The following is a 21,224-nucleotide window of genomic DNA, read 5'->3' as shown; positions in this document are numbered from 1 at the left end:
GCCACCCGATACCAGCCAGACACCTGAGAGACCAGGCCTTGGTCCAGCTTGCCACTCACCCCCCCACCCCCGCTCTCCAGTTATATTATTCATCCCTCTTTCAAATGCCTTTTATGCTGCTCAATTACCCCTCCAGCGGCCCAGTGTGGACACTATAATGACATTCTGATTATCAGTCTGTAAATGAGAAATGAAATGAGTGTGTGATGCCGTGCCAGGGAAAGAAAGGAACGGCTAGAAGCTTTTCAAAAAGGGAAGCTGTGGAGGAGGGGACAGGGTGAATGGAGGACAGAGTGAGGGGGTGAGTGCAGCACTCTGGTGATCATCGACAAGACGATAAAAAGAGGAAACATTTTGTAACACACTGCAAATGTATGAAATTACACTTTAGGATTTAATTGCCCCCCATTCAAGGCTTCACTGTGCGCTCTAACAATGCAAGGAGATCCTTTATGTTTTCAAACAATCAGTCGGGTATAAAGGAGCCGTGTTGAAATTGAAAATATGTCCAATCATCTTGGAGAGCTTAAAAAGTAGATATCCTCTTCATATGCTGAATTGGGCTGACTGGAGAAATGCAATGTCCCTGCTCATAACTTTAATATCAGACTACACTGGCAGGGCTCTTCAAACATTGTGCTAAAACGGCAAAAGCTTAGAAAAAGAAAATACCTAGATAGAGATAAGACATTGTTGAAACAAATTTACCACTCCAACAAAGAAGACAGTGTCAAAGTTTACTCAGTCAATCTGTAAATGAGAATCAGCGCACCATACAGTAACTCAACTATGACTGCCAGTGAGTTTAATGAAAAATAAATGTTGGTTTAAGTCTGTTACAATGAAGGATCCTTTGCCAAACACCGTAGTGTTTAATACAATGTTTAAAAGGTACATTTTTTATTCATTCCCTCCGTCCTTTTTTAAACGACATTGATACCTGTCGGTTTCTGGCTCATCCATGTAGAAAGTTGTCTGTCCGTTCGGCTTTTTACAGCTCCATGAAATGCCTTTCAGTAGCAATTACCCAAAGTTGTTCTTGTCCAGGTTATCTGGCAATAAAATGCAACTCCGGGCCATCACTGTGTTCATTAGATCTGCAATCTAACTGGCCCACTAAACTACAGTCACTCCATTCTGGAGAGTCTCTCTCATTTGAGCCCAATCAACAGAAATGCTCTGCAGCCCCAGACTGCTGTTTAATAGGATATTAACATCCTGATCAATCACCTTAATTGATATTTTTTAGGCATTAACGCTCTCAAACTCTAACAGATGTAATTGTCAGATAGGGAGTGGGTTCCCCATCGGCAGTAATTGGGCCATTATGGATGCAGGCATGACTGAGAGATTTAGAATGCCAATGACATGGGAGATGGATAGAGCCAGGGCCTTTGTGGGTGGATCTGTATATCACTCATGCTTGGGCACCAGAGGATTTCCTGTTACAACGTGGGTTTAAATTAGCCGGGGATGCACTCAGATGTAATTTAGACGATCCTGCTCATGTGTACATAAATCGATATGTGAATGGCGTATACCTTTTTGTCTGTTTCGTGCCAGGGTTTCGGCCCAAAAGTTCCCGGTGTGTCAGTGGAAATGCTGCCATATGGCATCTTGTCTTGACTACATTTGCGTTGTGTGTTGTGCCATTAGAGGCAGGAGCTGAAGAGTGACTTTGGCATCTTCATTAATCCTGGCTAACTCCTGTGTGCCAGGGAGCCCAGTTGCACGAGAGCCTGCTGATGCTAGCACAATGTCACGGCTCACTCAGTCACTTCTCCTTCTTTCCGTGCACAGTGGGAGGAGAGGGACCAATTGTTTGCAAAATACCTTTCATTACTCCATTGGCTAGGAGCATTTGAAGGGAATTTGTGTGAATTATTGCCCATAGCTGAGTTTATGATGAGGAATTTCCGTAAGTGCACTTCGAAGATGCTTTTTTATTGAAGCTTGGTAAAAGCAAAGCACTTCGAAAGGGCTTCGGAGGCTAAGTAGGAAAAGACACCCATGTCACGTTTTCATTCTTGTTGGATACTTTCAGCCTTTATTTCTTAAAAATTATTAAAAGCAACCTTGTTTACTTAATTTTGTTTTTTTGGGGGATCAGGATAAGATGTGTAAAAGAAGGAACTGTCTCCTATTCACACACACAAGGATATACCAGGTTAAGACTGTTTTATCCTTTCAACTACAATATTGTGTTTAGCTTATTAAACCAGTTGAATCAAATGTATTCAGCTGTTGGGATTGTTCTACACCATCTAGATTCCTGAGAGGATGCACATGATTGTTACATGAAGTGCCATATGATTGGTGAGTAGCCGTGTCTATCTCTCAGCACTCGAAAATAATTGAGCAACGCTTTGATCATGTAAAGCTTACATTGCAAAGCATTGCCTGCGCCGGTGCTTTCTTCTAACGGTTAATAAAAAGTGGAACACGCACTTTGTTTCCATAACAACAGGACACTTACTGTACTTCACTTTACCTGTCACACTATTGCAGGTGCACAGTTTACTGTAATTGTAACAGAAAAAAATATCTCCAAAGGCATATGTTGGGAGAAATAAGACCTAGTGATTGCTTGTTTTGCTATGATGAGACCCACGGACCCGCGGGAAGGGGCAAAAACGCAACATCTGCAAGAAACAGCGTCTGAGGGCTTCTTAACATTTAACAAACTATGAATATGTCATACCCACCTAACGGGAAGAAACTCAGCTAACTGACGATACGAACCATTTTTACCGAAACAAAACACAAGTCTCACAAGAAGTGTCTAAATGAGCCCTGAGCGAAAGAATGCGAACGCACTTAGCACAGAACTCACGGTATAAATACTTTATTACTGCACAAACAAGTTATCAGATTCAAGCTGAGATTCGCGGCAGCTCAGGCAAACCCAGACAACACACAGCGTAGCTTTACTGAGCCAAAACGGCAAATAAGTCTTAACTTGCTGTTTTTCTGATCACAAGTTGTGTTCAATGGCATTAAAGAGAAAAACGCTGCTGAAAGTTAATGCAATGTGTCACTTTTAAATGATTACTGATAATCCATCATACAATTTTTGTCAAAAACGGAGATTTCATATTAGCTGCTATGAGAGCTACAACCCAGCTTCCGGTTTTGGGAATGCATGATGTAAATTGTTTTACTATGTTCAATCTGAATTTACTTTAAAATAAAAAAGAATCTATATTGATTCTTACTTTTCTACATCCGACTCACAGGATTATCATTAATTGGAGAAAAAAGATGATTAATTGACCCCTTTTAGAAGTGAAGATATAGCCATTCGTTCTGGGAATGTCATTTTCGAGGCCTAAAAAACAGGCTTGGGGCTTAACAGGTTAAAGGACATATATATAACATCCCATTCTGTAAGTGCTGTTGGTGTTTTTAGATGCACACATCCCACCTTCTTTTACAGTCTGTAAAAGAAGGTGGGATGATGTGAAGCGGGGCAAAACAAATGTGTATCGTTCAATGCTGCTATACTGTAAAGTGTCTGTAGGAAACATTTGCCTACGTTATTAATAATTCTCTGAAGACATTCATTACCTAACTGTAACTGCATGGAGTTAATAACGTTTATATTTTTGAACTCAACTGTTTTCCCAGTGAGGCTCATTTGAATAAAAAAGGGACCGGTTTTGCACCAAATGTGTAACTCATTTGAATATGTGCAAATAGCACAGTAGCACCGGGACGCCACCTTGGCTTGCTTGGCGGTGTGAATTTGCCCCATATGTTTTTAAATATATGTGATAATTAATTCTCTCTTATAATTTCCTCTAGGCATTTACAGTATATTTTATTGTCATGTCATTTGAAATTGAATCTGCTGATAACGGCCATCATGACATGGTATTTTGACTGGACAGGAAAGCCACTCTGAACAGTGCTATTACACCAAGGTCAATTGTATTTGTCAGAAAGTGACATTTTATCATTGTTTTTCCTTTAGGGCCTATGCATCTGTTCAACTGGCAAATGAGCTCAGAAAAGAAGCCATTGCTGACAGTTTTCCTGTTGTTGTATTCAGGTCACAGTGTCTGGTAGTTAGATAGGCAGATCAAACTACTTCAGTGCCGGAGGAAACTCCACTGTCTGGAAAAAAAATCGCGCATATATGTAATCAGTTCGTGATAGACTATGTTCAAAGTATATTTTGTTCAATGTGTGTTTTATGAAAACATTCAAATCTGCATACGTCTTGCGCTTCATGCTCCCAAATCAAAAACTTTAATTTTCAACTGTGCTGCAGCAACTGAGAGACAAAGAGACAAAAAATAACTGTACTGTACTGTACTGTACCAGGAAAGGATGAGGGTTGTCTGACTGCGGTGCTCTCACAACATTGCTGTTAGCATTTTCTGCATTTTTTTCTATTCAACTTTGTTTGAATGTACTATTGCCATGACATGTCTAACTTGTTATTCACTTACTGTATGATCATTTTCAATTAACCCCCAATTATTTTGGAAGGGGAAATGCGACCGTCTATTCAAGAAATGTATATGCTTTTTCGAATGTTCTCATGACAGTCTTTCGAGATTACCTAAGGACTTTAATGTGTGTTTAAACCTTAGCTCAATAGTGCAGGTAAGGTTTAGCCCCAATTAATTCACCATGAATGTTGTCCGTGATAGCTATGTGTTGATCCAGCCTACAGAGCTCACCTGGGTATTATAGAGGTTTTCACTAAGCAAACCCTGATTGGTATAAATGCTGTCAGCCATGATTAAAACTGTTTGTAGTCCAGCTTTTTACATGATGTTTCCCGCCATTTCAAAACAAGCACATTCCCTGACAACCGTAACATAAAAACCTATATACAAGTGTGTTAACACCTCAATTAATTCAACAATAACAAATGTATTACTAATGCAAACTGTTAAAAATTACTCCTAGCAACAGGCAAAACTAGGGTTACCAAGACAGAAGGGGAAATTGGTAGTAATGTATTCAAAAGAAGAATGGACACCAAAATTAAGCTGACGAAGAAGAAGGAAGGGGATTAACAATATAATAAAGTAAAAAAGACAAATAAATAATAAGACAAAGACTCTACAGTCTGCTCTATGAAGCTGTACCTATATGACTTAAGGGTAATTTCTAAAATCAGCATACTAGCAGATAAAAGTTGAATTCTATTTCTGTATCCACTACTACTGAAAACATCAGGTCTATGTCACATCTGCTTGTAATGTGAACATACCCTTATTATACAAAAAACAGCTGTGTCTGACTGTCCTATGAGAATTCAAAGCACCTTACGCGGGGAAAAAAGGTCTAGTCTAGTGCCTTCCCTATGACACGTTTAATCAAATGTAATCAATCTATCAGATACAGAAAAGGAGAAAGAAAAAGAAAATCTGTTGATCATACCGAAAAATTAAGTAGATCCACTAATAATCCGTGACTGATCTACACTACACACTACGAGTTTGTTTACCTTAGGTTATTAATAAAGATAGAACTGAGGCACCCCAACCACTGGTTGATTGCTTATAGAGGAGGTTGCAGATGTTACCCTTATGACAAGAAAAGGGAAAATAGAGAAAAGATTGAGAACAGTCAGTAAAATGTACATGTGATTTATCCTATCTTTGTTGGTGTAAACATGATAAAAGGTCTCAGAGACTGGTGTCTTCATAATGTTTTGACACGTGTCAAGCATAACTCCAGGTTAAAGTTGCACTTCTTTGTCAGCACTGAACTCAGTGAGAGTACATCAGAGATAAGCACATTTGTCTGGCTGAGGGCATTCTTTTGCAGACGGGCTGTCTGACTTTGCACATTTGTCTTCTGCACATCAGCAGTTCATCTTGATAACAGAAAGGGCTATGTGAGCGGATTTGGTGAAATAACCTTTTTGTGAATATAATTTGGAAAGCAGCGTGTGGGGGGTGCAAATAAAAGAATAAAAAACTGGAGGATTGTAAGATCAAACATTGTATCTAAATGCCTTTTGTACAGCTGACCCGTGCCTGAAAAAAATGTCTTTCTTGACTTTCTGGATAGCAACATGCTGTACTTTCTGTGTGCTCTGTTGTTTGGGCAACTTTTTTTTGTGTGGTAAATGTAGAGTGCTCGCATAGATGTGAGCAGATATACTGGAAATATGTATCAGTGAGTGACAAAGAGAATGAAGTTGTACTCAAAGTTTTTTGTCAATGCAACCAAGATCTCTATTTTTCATATGAATAGGACAGTGAAGTGGCTAGATGGAACATACGGTGGAAAGAGCCCATGAGTGGGCCTCTTAGGGGCCAAATGGAACCCTCTTCAGCCAATTAGAGGATGCAGTGCGATCGATCCCCATGGTAACGCAGATGAAGGGCACAACACTCTGTACCTCCTTCTGCTCCTTCTCTGCCCCCTTCTTTTCATATTGAAATATCCATGGACGAAGATGTTTTGTACATGGGGCTAAGAGGGAAAAATATAGTCCTATAGGAGCAGCAGGAAAAAAAATCTCAGATGAGGAGAAGGAAAGGCTGGCTCAAATGGGTACTTTGTTTACCTGTTTAGAAAATAAGTTGTTAAAAGAAAAGTACTTTGCCTGTTGTCTGTGCACTTGAGAAAAGTATTTGAAGTGGTACAGAAGTACATTAGCACATACATTAAAATGGCATTGATTGTTGCAACATCCTGCCATAAAAGTCCCGCCTGGAAAATAGATGGCTTTTTAAAACCCAAAAATATGTGGGATACACTAACTCCTGTGGGAAGTTGGAATGGGTCACTAGCTATGTGTTTAGTCATCAATTGTTATGGCTATTTTGACGAATCGACATAGAAAAGCTGTATGGAAATGTTAAACGTTCGATTAAGCTTCATCAATTGGTCAAAAAGTTATCTCCATTCTTTTGTTGATGTGTAAGCTGGGAAGAGACCAAGGGGTAGACCTAGGGACAGGCGGAAGGATTATATCTCTTCGCTGGCCTGGGAGCGCCTTGGGATACCCCAGTCATAGCTGGTTGATGTGGCTAGGGAAAAGAAAGTTTGGGGCTCTCTGCTGGAACTGCTACCTCCGCGACCCGACCACGGATGAGCGGGAGAAAATGGATGGATGGATGGATGGATGGATGTAAGATGGCTGAAGCGTCTTTGTTTTGTTTCATGTTTGCAATGTGTACTTCTATGCTCATACAAACCAGTTGATGAAAGTGTGCCTGATTCTGAAATTGTTTTCAGAAAACAAACAAAACTGCTTATAAATGTGTTGTTGCTAAATTGGAGAATACACAATGGTAGCTTTTCTAACTTCAAAACTCCAGTTTTCTAACCTTTAAACATTTGAGAAAAATCTAACAAGGAATTATGAGCCATGTATTCATCATACGCCATTAGCACAGATTCTGCTTTCTGCTCATGTCTGTCACAGTAGGGTGAGACATACTCAAGCCTTTATCAAAAATAATGACAAACCTTTCTCTATAATCGCTTTTGTGCTTACAACTATGTTTTAGAGGAAGTAAATTAAGGACTGGCCATTTGTGTGTCTATGTGCATGTATGTGCTTTCCAACGCTATTAGATGACCACACAACAGTACACAAAGCAATTACACCCCCAGCTTCCCCTCAGCTGAATTCAGCTGCAAATGTGGACCTTTACGAGAGCCTGGGGTGATCCGGCAATTGGAGCACATGACGGAAATGGGGTGAGACGGATGAAAAACAGGAGAGGAAAGAGATAGGTGTGTGTGAGTGAAAATGCTCAATCTGGAAGAGTGGTGATGTGCTATAATAGCTGCAGAGCACCGCAATCTTGTAGAGTTGAATAGTGTTGAAAGTGCTTAGATAGAAAGGTAAAAACAGAGCTTAGCCTGAGCCGCATGCCATTGTAAAGCAGAGGTCACGCGCTGAGGGATGGGTGCATTAGACTGCTCATGTCTTCCTTTTGTGAGAGCCGGTGGGGAGTTTTTATGCTTTGCGTTTTTCAATATTTTGCCTTCCTGTATTTGCGCTCTTCAGTGGGATCAGGATGGGTTGGCGACCTCGGGTCACCTTCATCAAAGAAGACTGTGGCGAAGTTGTACCAAACATCCCAAAGGCAGTTGCAACACAGATTTTGTTGTGTGAGGACACAACGATGAAAGAACAGAAGGTGCAACATTCAAATGTCAGATCAAAGCTTGCAGGAGGGCAGAGGATGAAAAGATCGTGGCCTTGATCTCTGAGACAGCCGAGCCAAAACACACACAAACACATGAACACTGCAACAGGAAGCCAAAACAAAATATTACCCTCTTACTGTTGATCCAGATCAGGGATGGGCAACTTGGATGGTGGTGGGGGCCACATAATTTATGTACTGGCCAACAGGGGGCCGCAGATTCACTTGGAACACACACACACACAAATTAGTAGTAGTGGCGGCTAAAGTTGCTTACTTTCATTACAGCAGCGGTCTGCAAACATACTAAACTGTGGTTTACCCATGAATTCAGTGAAAATATATTCTTTCTCCCGATTTTCTTGGAAAACACGATTTTTCTCAGATACCCTTCGAATCATAAATCTGGTCGATAGATTTATGATTAGAAAATTATTAAAGTAGGGTAGACATGTGGATATTACCCGGTTGAACCAAACGTGCATTTATCTAACAGGTTCGTTTTCCACAGACCTTATTTCTAGCTGTTTTCCAAAATCCTATGGAGAAATCCCATTTTTTGTCGAGGGAACCCAAGCGCAGCTTACTTCAGGATTTTAGGACACGTCACTGCATCACTCTATAGTAATCATAGATAACATGGCAGGGTCCACTCTGTGACAGTTTGTTTTCTTCTGATTTCAAATAAACAAAGTCTTGGCTTTCAGAATATTAAACTTGTTTCGCCAAATTCAGATGATAAATACAACTTTGAAGCTTGTAAAGGCATAATTACAAGCGGAGAACGGAGCAATTTAACATCACAGCAGGCATAACAACAGCCGGTGTTTCTTGTGAGTGCACAATAAACACAAACCCGTCACAGATTATTTTGCGGTATTTGGCTGCCGAACTAAATCACGTAGTACCAGTACTACAAGTCAAACTAATTATTACGTTGTTTTCTAAATTGATCTGAGGGCCGCAAAAAGAGGAGGTGGGGGCCTCATGCGGCCCCCGGTCCGCCATTTGCCCATCCCTGATACAGATGACTCAGGATCGTCAAATTAAAGGATTTATTTTGGGCGTAATTTAAAAGACGTGGGAAGACTTTGTAGAATGGTTATTGGTAGTGCAGGCCGTCATCTTTACTTCAAGTCAAGTCAATCTTTTTCATGTAGTCTATCATTATAACTTTGCCTTGAAAGTATCATTTTCAATATCTCCATAGTTTTCTTTCGCAGAACTTTTGGCATTTATTGCTGATGTGTTTTTTGATCCAACATCCCAGAGGTCCAACTTTGTTTGACTGTATGCCTTCTCTTGAAAGTCACATTTGTATCCTCTTCTTCTGAAGATCATGCTTTTTCTTTGTTTACTTCGGCCATAGTGACAGTTTTCCCAGAATAAAAAGGTAATGCTCCCTGTACACACTAAGTCAGCTAAAGGGTGAGTCTGTTGGTTAGCTCTGCTTACCTTTCCTTGTAACCAACCTTTGCAGGGTGATAGGTAAACCTTAATTGAAAAGAAACTAGAGAATAACACTAGTTAAAAAAACACATGTTACAAAATACAAGAAAATAAGTTACAGTGCAGTTTAAAAATAATATAATTATTGATTTACTTAAAGACAGCGGCAAACAATGCCTTTGTTTGGTGTATGAATATTGCTCTGTAGAAGGCTGCTGGCAGATTCAAATATGAAACAGCTAGATTTTGTTAGGATGTGTTACTGCTTAAAGTCCACCAACAAATGGTGAGTCCCACTGGATTCATTCAACCAAAAACACATCGCTTCTTGAGGTGTCAGAAGCAGGGCCACTGCTAGGAACTATGGGCCAGCTTTAAAAACGCTAACTCTGAATCCTGAAAGAATAGAGTATAATCCCTGTACGTTAACTTCCACTTGATGCCTCATATCAAGAGTAGCTGAAAGGAAAGATAAAACAGATAAAGATGACATCTGAGAATCCATAATGTCCCATAACAGGTATTCAGTCTGCCGGTATTGAAGCGGATCCCAGGAGAAAGACAAATGCCCCACCTGTTGCTCCTCGGAGATAATGAGCGTCTGAGTGCTGAGTGAGATGTTTGCAGGGCCAGAGGGCTGGCATTGGAGTTGCTTCACTGGCTCTGTATGGAGAGGGCCTGGGCTCGGCTCTAAATTAGTGAGCCCTCTCGATCAATGTGGGCTGTAATTAGCTGCTATTGATCCCAGACACAGATCAGCTACTACTGTAGGCCACAGCCAAGCACCTCTCAACGTCCATCACGCTACGCTCCCCCAGCACAGCCTCAGATGCGTCTGAGATGCAAACAAATAATATCAGCCAGCACACTCAGCTCCTGGTAAGTGCACTAAAGACATTGTTCGACATTTCTGGACTCACTTACGTATTCCATTAGTGCGCAGCCCAATGCATCTTTTTGATTCAGTGTTTTATCTTGCGTACCATTAAATCATATAGATAACATTATGGGCTTGCATAACATGAAGACAAAAATGGACCAAATCTCTGGCTATTATGCCGATGCATCACACATAAATCAGTGGTGATTATGCGCCAAGAGTGTGGACAACACCCGAGATGATGGTAATGCAATCTGGCATTTGGAAAAAGAGATCCAATCTTCTCTGAAATAATCACAATCAAGACTTTTTAAATATCTCATCAAAGTGAACAAAGTGGTTTTCACTAATGCTAATGATCAGGGCTCATTAGTAAAGCAATAGGTGTTTTTCGCTCCAAAGAAGCCTTACGTGGCAGTCCTGAAGTGATTAGAAACAACTTTACACTCCTTTAAAAAACCTTTGATACTTGTAGGTTTCCTTTTTTTCCACTTCTTGCTTGAATTTGTAATAATAATGAAATATACGGCCTGTAATTATAATGGGCCTGCCTGCCAGAGATATGAAACTGATTTCAAAGCTTTAATTATTTAGCTATATCTATTGGAAATGCAATTCAAACAAAGGCAAAATAACTCTCAGAAGTGGTCAAAATTACGCTACTGACATTCTCATTTCTCTAGAAGGGCCTCGTGCTTTCACGCCTAATAGACTTGAAATCTCTCCCAGCGTAAGTTGGAAATGGCCATGCTCAAATAGTTATGTTTCCGAGAGCATGCTTCAGAGAACAATAATGGTGCATTAAAGATTCAAACCTGTCCATTCTGTTAGGAGACAGTTTATGAACAGCATCTTCATTCTCACAGGGACATTCATCCTTGCGAGGGGTATAATTAACAGCGTTGACCTTTTGTTACAAACAATTTCTCTATTTAGAAATGCTGCCAAGGAGAGCTGATCATAGCCCATGGGAGGAAGTTAAGTCAAGGCCCAGTAGGAAAGCAGTGGGATAACAATAATGTCTAATGTTCTCAGTCATCTGGGTCATAAGATATGTAGAAATACAATAAAATAAGTCAAAAGCAGCTGTTTTTGTTTGTTCTTGAGGGCTTTTTAATTTAGAGGCTTTATCATCTCTACTGATAGCCGGAATGATCCCATTTAGTAGCATTGTTTTGTTTAAAAGAATGCCAGACGTTAGCCAACTTGGTGAACATGAATAATTGTCTTCCTCTCTATCCAGTCCCGTCCTTAAACTCATTGGACTACTGGAATATCCAATTTCATCCAGCCCAAATGTCCTTTCTTTGCAGTCTGGCTTGGTTAGATTCAATATCACAGTGATGTGTGCAATTCCAGGCCCAAATGAATCTCCCAGCCTTAGCCCATCTCAGAGAAGATGTTCCCAAAGATTGAAGCACGGGAAAACCAGGTGGAAGAGTAGTGGTGCAAAGTCAGTGCGAACAATTTGCTTTCTCGGATATATAAAGAAGAAACTTGAATCAGCAAGAAAAAAACAAGGATAAAAGTGATTTTCTCAGGATTTGTAGAATGTTTGATATTTAAAAAAAGGACTTTGTCTGGACTGCACCTGCTGACAAGCACAGCCACAACTCTGTGTACAACACAAGAGAGTTTGCCTAAACTTTAACAAGAACTTGTATAAGAAAATCGTACGCAAAAACCTTACAACAAATATTTGTAATGGCCTGATCTCCAAAACAAATCCAGCGCCCCAGGATTCATATCTCACAAAGCTTTCAAAATGACGCTCCTCACATACGCTCATTCACCAGTAACCATAAGTTATTTATTTTAAGCCATTTTGATTTATCACATCATATCAGAGGACTCAAATTACTGTACCAACAATTAAATCAATGATATGTGCATGATCCAAACAACATGGGACTCTTAAAAACATTGCTCCATAGCGATATTTGTGGCTGAAAACTCCAGAGGGGCTCTTTAACTGCTTACACACCTCACAGTCTTATGAATAAATGTAATACATTTGGGTGAAAACGTTTTTATATTGCCCTATGGACAACTAAATATTATTAACACGGGCAGTGCATAACCAGAACAGCAACACCATTCAGCAGAAGAGGGATAGTGGATTTTTTTCACATTACAGCATTAAAACTAAACATGCAAAGTTTGCATATTAGCAATGGAAAAATATTAAAACCTCCTTCCTCTACACAAAACACATAACAGCAGTCTAATGAAAAAAAAATGTACACACTTCACTAGATGTCACATCAAATAATGAATGCCACATTTTGTTCAATCGGGTTTCTCATGCATCTGAAAAATCTGGGTGAATACAACAATTGACACGATTTGTGGTTTTACAATTTGGTAGAATCAAAATGTCTGGCTCAGCCTAATAGCCGTTATTCTATCATGAAGACCAATCTTAATTATTGCATGTTTTAATGAGTTTGTCTACTCAATCTTATGTGTGGTAAATGATTGTAAAGGAAAATTAGGCTTCATTACAATCAGTGAATTGCTTCACATTTTACACACGCCTATTCCTGACTGTATAGAACATTTGTAATCAAAAACCACCAGCCCTTAATTATTATTTGTATTTATGTACTATCCTCTTTAGTGTAAGAAGTGTCACAGAGATGGTTAATGTATTCCTCATGCACTCTTATTCAGCGGAGATGTACAAACCCTACATGGAAAACATTGCCTCTTCTAGTGTTTGCAACACATTTTATAGATGTCAGTGCTACTGTAATGAAGATAATGTGTTCTTTTTTCATTCATTAAAAGGGTGTCGGCCTATAGAAAATGCAAAGTAATTGTAAGTAGCCCGTCTAATGAGGAAGCTAATTTGCTAATAACGCATTTGTCAACTTGCAAAGATTACTCTCCACTCTGCGAGAAACAACCTCAGCTGAGCGCGCGCGCACACACACACACACACACACACACACACACACACACACACACACACACACACACACACACACACACACACACACACACACACACACACACACACACACACACACACACACACACACACACACACACACACACACACACACACACACACACACACACACACACACACACACACACACACACACACACACACACACACACACACACACACACACACACGATTTGAAGGTGAAGCTGTATATAGCCTCTATATCCTGGTCATCACTTGACATAAATCTAAAAGTCTTGCCTCCAAGTGTCTGCGAGCAAGGAGGTCCAATTTACCTGCGGCCTACTGACTGACAGCAGCAAAGTCATTGAATTTCATACCAAAATTATAAATACGCCTTTACAAAAGGGCACAATTCAAGTGGCAGGTGCTCAAGCACTGACTGCTAAGAATGGTGGTTGGTTTCACTTCTAATACATTTTCATTAGGTGATATCGCCAATAAAAACTAATAATCTGATACACCGTCGACATTGTCATATTGTCGGAATTAAATTGAACTAATTTACTGACGGTGAAGAGGGATGTTTGGGTTGATCACAGTAGGCAATAGCCCCCTCGGACAGATGAATTAGCCACATACAGTTTCTAAATCACTAGTTTCAAATTGGTTCCCACAGCGTTGATAAAAAATGTGTTATCGTTTTTGTCCAACCTCCACAGGATAGATATGAAAGTTCTATGAAGTAATTAAACGCAGCTGGCATTACCTTGCAATCTATTCCTTGCATTGTAATCAGAAATAATAATTTTATACATATCTGAAACACTTTAAATTGAAAGTGGAATTTTTACATTGGCATCACTTTTCAACCCCTGGTCAGTCGTGTTGTTGCTCAGAAGTTTTTGATTGCTGTCTGGAGAGCTAAAAGTATTTAAAGAAATATAACAAAAATAAAATCTGAAAAATATATCAACCATAGCTTTAAGGAAACCACTGCTTTGTTGCACCATGATTTGTAAGTTACAGTATATAAAGAGTTATTTTTATTATGTTTGAAAGTGTCACTTTCTTTTTGCATCTATTCATGACACTTTGGAGAATACATAGTAATGTCATTAAAATGGCCCTGCCTGGGTGACTGTGTTTGAGATTCTAGCTGTGTTGCGTCCGGCAGTGTCCACCTCAGTCAGTGCTCAGCCTCGGAGATGTGTCAGTGGCTCCGATGCGGCTTGTCAGGCATGCTTTAGCTCCTGGCCAGCCTGGTCCACCCAGCCCCAACACTCCACACACCCCTGGGATCACTCGCAGACAGCCATCACAACTTCAGTCTCTTTTTGTCTCTCATCCTTTCATCACCCGTCTCCTTGTCCCTCAAGTCTTGCCATTGGAGTGTGAACATCAGGATTAAGTAAATGACAGGAGGAATTCGCAAAGTTGAATAAGCAAATGTCCTTTGGGCCTGTCTGTTATCCTGATATGTGGACTTGGAAAATAAAATACTTTTTTTTGGTTCGCTTTGAAAAAGTTGGACACGTAGGGAGTTATTTTTGTTCAATCTCCCCATTAGTTTGATCAATTACAATCAATTGTGTTACAAAGGTCTTTGTTACAGCATGAGGCCAATCAGGAAGCTCTTTCATGTAGAGACCAGGAAATAGGAACACGCTAGACTGACTCACATCACTTAATGTCATTACCACCGGAGGGGAAGCTGTCAAAATGAAGATGAGCCTCACCACATTACACCTTCATCACTCAATGTGCTCCCATGAGTAAAGTATGCACTCCAAAATAAAGGCAGCCGCCCTCCACACACTCTCAGCATTCCACTTTCAGCTCACTAATTTCAGGAAAAGTCACAATCCCCAATGCAGAAGATTAACTGCAATGGCCTCTGTTACTTGAAATCAACTCTCAGAGCTGTAAGACTCCCTGCATTCATAAAATTATTCAGTAAATATTTGCTTAGCTGCATTGCCATGCAGAGTGCTTGATTCCCAAGGGAAGGTTATTAGGCGGTCATTAGATTAGTTTCTATCGAGTAAAATTGTTGACAGCATGCTAAACCCTGCCATGTGGTACTTCCTTTGCCAGAACAGTATTTCAGTCATTTGAACAATAATGAATCGCAGTAGCAGAAACAGTGCAAGTATAAGAGTTTATTTGTTAGCACTCACCATGCGTTATGGCAGGTTACGGCAATGGGAGAAGCTGTCATGTATGGAAAGGGTATATGAATGTTCTCTTTCTTATACCAAACTGGTTTGTTCCTTCAACAAAACAAAAAAACTCAAATGTTTGGGTCATTTGTCCCTTTATCACACATTGCTACTGCAATCTTAGGATGGACGCCTCATTACGCGTGCTCTCAATTTAACTCTACTTATTTTGTTCTCATACGCACATAAACAAAAAGGGTACAAAATGTTATTTGTTAAACATCTGTCTCTTTATCACAAGATGGCACCACTGTTGACTTTTAATGTAATTAAGATTTAAAGAATACTCTGGCGATTACCTGTCTAATGGGGCGTTTATCAGCCCTCATTCTCCAAGCTGTCTGTCTTACTGGCTGGCTCGCGGAGAGGCAGGCGGATGCATATGTAATTGCTGCCAATAGAAGAGACGGAGAAGCAGCTAAAGCAGGACATTTGTCTTTCTCAAGGCCTGAGGACTCGGGATTTTGACTCTCTGCTTCCCCCATGATGTCGATCAAAGTTATTGGAGGAGAAAGGGCAGATATTTCTAAGGTAGGAGAAGGTGTCGATCACCTCACCCACCAATGAGCCGGGGTCCCGCTACCTGTTACTGTCACTCGAGCATGATTGGTGAAGGGAGGGTGCCGCGAGGAGTGGAAGCGTAACCACATGGAACAATCCATATTCAGTGATTGACTGATGTGTGTGTGTGTGTGTGTGTGTGTGGGGGGGGGTTATCTCTTCTATCCCCAGTGACACCTGAAAGACACCCTGCAGTGTTGCCCTGACAACAGTTATGAACCTGCTTGCCCCACCTCCCCATGTGTGGGAGGTCAGGGTTGAGTGACATCTTATCTTTTCTGTCTCTGTGCTCCAGTGGGTGTTTCAGACTGATTCTGGCACAACGGGATGTGTTTGGAGTTTCATTTTAGTGGTGGAATTATAGCAGTATTGTTCACAAATGTTTGCATAGAGTTGTGAAAGTATAAAAGGATCTCCAAATGCCCATTGATTTGTATAAAACTCCAGGCTCACACTGCCAGGCTGACCCTTGCAAACTTTCTTGCTCTTGGCGTGAAAAACTTGTTCTCGGGTATGTCTGGGACTCTCACGCTGCCAAAACAAATCTTAAGCCAAATGAGATGAAGTCTCAAAACAACTCCTCCATGATGAAAAAATATGGTTTACAGGTTATAGGCCATTTCCTGCAAACAGAACCAAATGTAAACATCAGGATATTTTCCACATTTCAGCACCATATATTTGTCCCTAGACAACCATTACTAAATATAATGTTCATAACAAAATACAGCTCTTAATGCGATTAAGACCAAGCCTGTAGCAGCTTGGATTAATGAGCCTTACCAATAATGTCTCCTTATGCCACTGAATGTAAGCTAGGTTTTGTAAAATGTAAATGCTTCCTGAAGTTATGTGTGTTGCTTAAAGCTGTTTGTTCTTTTGAGTTCATTAAATACCGATCATAAAGTAATTAATATTATGTTTGTTCCTTGAAGGCACTTAAGGTAGATAACATATTTGTTTAACGACACAAGATAACAATTACAAACCAACAGAAAAAAAGTACAGATAAGGATTGTGCATTTAAATAAGAACATCTTACTTACATACATACTGCATTGAACAGAATAATTAAAAGCTTAGGTTGGACTGTACACACTTTAATGTTTTTATCTTTGAGGCTTGTTTTGGGGTTTTTGAAGAAAGCTATATATTTTATTTGTCATTCATAATAACGCTGTAATTCAAATTTCAAAGTTTTGAATGAAGATAAGAATGTTTATGTCTTTCTGTCGGTCAAAATATGCAACTTCTTCTAACAAATGTTCTGCAAAATCTAACTGTCATATATGACAGTTAGATTTTGCAGAACATTTGTTAGATCTATTTTTTACACATTTCATATATATATGATTTTCATGGGAGGGCACACAAAACCGTCATGTGCTGCGGGCCAGCGGCACAATATATATCAAACAGCAAGGCCAACAGCATTGCGTAAAGACGCACACCTATCGCAAATACATACACAAATAAAGGGCAACATAGAAACCACTTTTGAAACATTGTGTGCGTGGCAGCACAAACACTGGTAAATCACGAGCAAGGCACACTGGTTAAGGATGGCAGCTTCCTCATCGTTGCACTCGGAGAGAAATAGTCAGGCCCGGTTCCAGAACAAAATGACTCAGGGTGCATCTGAGATTAGAGAGGGTGCAGTGGTATAGTGCTATTTTTATAAGTGGGGAGTGGACCTAACACCCTCTAGGGGGGTCCTCACCTCCTCTAGGGGGGTCCGGGGGCATTTAAATATTGAAGTTAAAAGCATCAATCTGGTGCACTTGGAGAGCAAAATTAAGAGATCTATGGATACATCTCAACACCCATTTGAAACAGAACTGTAAACAGATTTACTTTTTGTTTTCTCCAGTTGTGCTGCATTTACAAGAGTGGAAACCTCTGTACCAGTCTCTCTTCTTGCACGCCTCTCCTTCCACAAAGCCACTGACTTATTGTGCTCTTTGCTTGATTCATGCCTTCCAGTCCCTTATTACGTACAAGAGCATGGCGCCAGTTGTTGTAGGCAGTTGTGGTGAAGGCATCTGACTTACTTGAACCGAAATGTCTACATGCATAGCAGAAGATGGCATCTTTTTTTACATCAATATTCCAGCCAATCTCTGTTTTAAAACCATGAGCTGCAAAATGATCGCCTTACCCCACTGTACAGTCGAGTTGGGTGCTTTTTTAAATATACCTGGGCAGGCTCTCTTTTGCCGAGGTCCTCTGGCACTTGCGGGCCGCTGATGGGTGGCGGTGTTTGGGGCAACGAAGACAGCTGCTCCACCTCCGTGGGCGAAGCGGGCAAAGCTGGCGAGTCGGGCGGGAGGATGTTATTGTCCACCACAGTGGCCGCGGGTAACGTAATGTCCCCATGATCTGAACTGTTATTACCTGCAGTAGATGCAGTGTTACTGCTGGCGATAAGGACTGGTTGTTTTAACCATTTTCTGAGTTCCATCATTGACTGCTGTGTAAGCACCTTGCAGATGACGAATGCGCAGCGGCACAGGTTACGCGCACCTGACATAATAACGTTACCAAAATTGACCAAATAAATGCAGCAGACAATGTTATTTAACCACAATTACAGTTTATTTTATTTCAACTAAATTCTTATTATTACTACTATTATTATTATATATGTAATAACTTTCACCTTAATTATTATTTTTTTTTCACTTTTAATTTTTCAAATGAGGGTAACGACTCAACTGAGGGTGCAATGTACCCTTATGCACCCCTGTAGAACCGGGCCTGGAAATAGTAGAAACGGAGACGATGAACTGTTTAGCCCGCCTTGGGCATGGTTTATTTTACTATGCACTGCACTCGGACATGCTGTGGAGTGAATCGTGGTCACCTCTGAGAGGGAGTTGGCTGACAGCTAAAGCTATGATATCAACGACAGCTGACACGTAATAACGGTTCCGTGCCAGCTGATCTGCACCAAAGTACTAATTTCCTTATTTGTTTCCTCGCGTATCTGTCTCTCTCTCCACAAACTCTCACATCAAATGTGTCCTTTTGATGTGGCATGCCTTAGCAATCCTTTATCAGTCTGTAATGCGTGTTTCCAGTCGTAAAAACCTTTGACAGTAAAATCCACATCAGATGAAGACGTATTTACTTTAAACTGTCTACAGGGAAAACAAAAGGCTGCGTCTGCTTTTAACGAATATTCAAGCCATGGCCTGTTGTTGCACCATGCAGTGGCAAAAGTGCGCTTCTTTCCTGAAAACAATCTCCCTGGATAACGATCCAGTTTCACCTGGTTGGGTTTATTAACCCCAAGATCACCTGGGGCTGTTGGTCTTTGAGCGGTTGGGCCAATAGTACCTGTTGATGTGCTGCAAGGTAGCGTCTGTAGTGGAGGCACCGGCACGGAGGAGGAGGATGCTGGCGGGTGTCGTGCAGGGTGTGGCAACGCAGGTGGTGATGGTAGGGGCACAAGGAGCTGTGCCTCGGAGGACAGCGTTGGAGGCGGCCGCCTTGATGAGTCAAGGCTTGGGCTCGCTAACTCAGCCCCGGGGTTTGCCGAGGTCAAGCTTGTGACATTAAGGCGTGCTGCTGCAACGGCAGGTGCCAGCAGCATCATCGGCTGCAGTTCTTTCATCGCTATTTCGTTTTAATAAATCCTTAGACCTTTTAAGCCAATTTCTGATGTCCATTTTGTAATTCAAACAGAAATGGGAGTCTACAGAATGCACAATAAACAATAAACAAATCCAGAATAGGCGGCAGAGTGCGACGCTGTGATTGGCCTAAATGTGGATGAATCACAAATCACAACAGACGCATGCATTTATTTGACGTAGCCACGATTTTTTTTTAGTTACTATCTGACATCACATACATCGTAGCATAAAAGTTCACAGTTTATTTATAATTTATTTTTGTAAATAATAAAGAATGTAAAATATGAAATGTGTAAAAAATAAATATTACAGCACATGGTGTGGTGCCAAACTAGGTTTGGGCAGGCAGCATTGTTCTACTGTACTTATTCACAAAGCTAAGCATGCATGTGCAGATTGCTGATGAAATGAACAACAGTGTAAACACTCACACATCTTGGTACAGTTGCACATCTAAATACAGTACACATTTCAATTTTCCTGTTCACATTCATAATTTAACTATTATACCTCTGACATGCAATAACACCGCATGTTAATATAAAACTGTACAATATACCCTCGTGCAATTCACCCTTTATTTTTTCTCTCAATTTATTCACGATAGTCAAACAGTACCAGCTACATTGTTTAATTTGATATGGTCACATTATAAATATACTACTACTTTTGTTAGCATGGTGTACTTATCTGTTTTTAGTTTTTTATTTGTATTATTATGATATGCATACTTAGTTATTTAAAAAAAAAAGTGTAATAAGTAAGTATACTTGTACTGTTTTATAGTTAATGTCCATGTTGCAGGACAAATTAAGGAATTGTGATTCTGAATTCTCCAGTATACAAATTGGGACACATTTACACATTTTATTGGAACAATTATACCCCAATAGATCAACAGAGAGAGGATGTGAAATTGGCTAGCTCTGAAGTTTTGGTGTGAGGTGGGTTGTAGATGTTAAGGGGGGTTTTAAAACAGTTAATGGAAAAGAGCAGGGGAGGTGAAGGAGAGATAAGATATGACTAAACAAATTTAATTGTTTTCTTTCAGTGTAGTAGAACCAGCTAACCCATTGTTTCATATTCTACTGCTGGAGAACACAACTCATTTAAAATTGTTGAAATGGATGGTTGGACATTGATGGTAGCATCAATGTTGTATCTTCAAATCAAACAGCCCTAAATCCACCCTAAAATAATCTTTACAACGTTAACATGCCATGTTGAATGCACTCATAGCTGTAGATTATCGATTGATTGTTTTTGCACTTATATTTCATGCAAACGAGCATTTTTAACCTCAATTATAGTAAAGATGATGTTCAATAAACCACTGTAAGCTGATGGATGTAATTTAGCTTGAGATGTCCATGGTTGTTATTTTACACATTTGCAGTTTTATTAACATGTCTTGTATACGATGGATTA

Source organism: Notothenia rossii, assembly GCF_949606895.1.
Source record: "Notothenia rossii genome assembly, chromosome: 3".
NCBI lineage: Eukaryota > Metazoa > Chordata > Actinopteri > Perciformes > Nototheniidae > Notothenia > Notothenia rossii.
The sequence above is the reverse complement of the archived record's forward strand: the minus strand, read 5'-3'. Positions refer to the sequence as shown.